This window comes from Nothoprocta perdicaria, unplaced genomic scaffold (genome assembly GCF_003342845.1).
Source record: "Nothoprocta perdicaria isolate Ctin4 unplaced genomic scaffold, notPer1 scaffold_1001, whole genome shotgun sequence".
NCBI lineage: Eukaryota > Metazoa > Chordata > Aves > Tinamiformes > Tinamidae > Nothoprocta > Nothoprocta perdicaria.
The window spans coordinates 1-1,437 of NW_020454097.1; positions in this window are offsets into that span (position 1 = coordinate 1).

Consider the following 1,437-nt stretch of genomic DNA (forward strand, 5'->3'; position numbering starts at 1 on the left):
GAGGAGGGGGGGAGGAGGAGGGGGGGGGAGCCGCCACTTCCGCTTCCTCCTTCCGCTTCCTCCTTCCTCTTCCTGCTTCCGCTTCCTCCTTCCTCTTCCTTCTTTCCCTTTCCGGGCGCGCGGTGCCGCCCCCTCCCCTTCCCCGCTCCCCCTCCCCTCCCCGCGCGCGGGGGCTGCCGGGAGTCGCAGCCCGCGCCCCAACTACAACTCCCAGCAGCCCCCGCGCGGGGGGGGGGCGGGAAAACACCCCATTTCCACCCCATTTCCACCCCATTTCCAGCCGTTTCCGCGTCGCGAGCGGGGCGGGGGGGTCCCTTGACCCCCGGTGGGCCGCGCGGGGACCATCGGGCCGCTCATTCCCGGGCGCTCCTCATTTTGCCCCCGTTTTGATTGGGGCAAAACCCGCGTTTGAGCCGAGCGCGGATTTTCCAAAATTAACTTTTCGGGGTTTGTTTCTCAAAATTCCGCTCGAATTTCTTTATTTTACTGGGTTATTTTTATTATTGCCTCCAGTTTCAGTGCGTTTCCTGCCCGGCCGCTCTTCCCGACGTGCAGCCCGTGTCCGGGTAGGTCTTCCCTTCGAAATCCCTTCAAAACTCCCCCAAAATCCACTAAAATGCCCCCAAACTACCCCGTGCTGCTGTGCAAGGGGTGCAAGGGGTTGCATGCATGCAGCACGTGTGCGGGGGGGCGTGCATGCATGCAGGGAGCTTGCGGGGGGCTTCATGCAGATTCTTCGCATGCACGCAGGGAGTTGCAGGCATGCCACGCATGTGCATGGGGGCTTGCATGCACGCAGCAAGTGTGCGGGGGGGTTGCGTGCGTGCAAGGAGCATGCAGGAGCGCTTGCATGCTGCTTGCATGCAGGGGGCTTGCATGCGTGCCCCGGGCATGCACGGGGGCCTGCATGCATGCAAGGAGCATGCAGGAGMGCTTGCATGCTGYTTGCATGCAKGGGGCTTGCATGCTTGCCTCGGGCATGCATGGGGGCTTGCATGTGTGCAAGGAGCATGCAGGAGCGCATGCATGCTGTTTGCATGCAGGGGGCTTTGCATGCATGCAGCGAGCAGCCTTGGGCGGCTTGCATGCCGCACGCGTGCCGGGGAGGGGGCATGCRTGCAGCGCGCATGCATGAGGACTTGCATGCACGCAGCGCGCATGCAGGAGTGCATTCGTGCATGCATGCAGCGTGCTGGGGCTGGCTGCACGGAAGCGCCTCCCATTCCCCCCATGGGTGTCTATCCCCAGCCCCCCATCCCGGGTGTCTATCCCATTTCCGGGTGTCTCTCCCGTTTCCGGGTGCTCATCCCGGTTCCGGGTGTCTCTCCCGTTTCCGGGTGTCTCTCCCGGCTCTGGGTGCTCATCCCGGTTCCGGGTGCTCATCCCGGTTCCGGGTGTCTCTCCCGTTCCGGGTGTCTCTCCCGGCTCCGGGTGCTC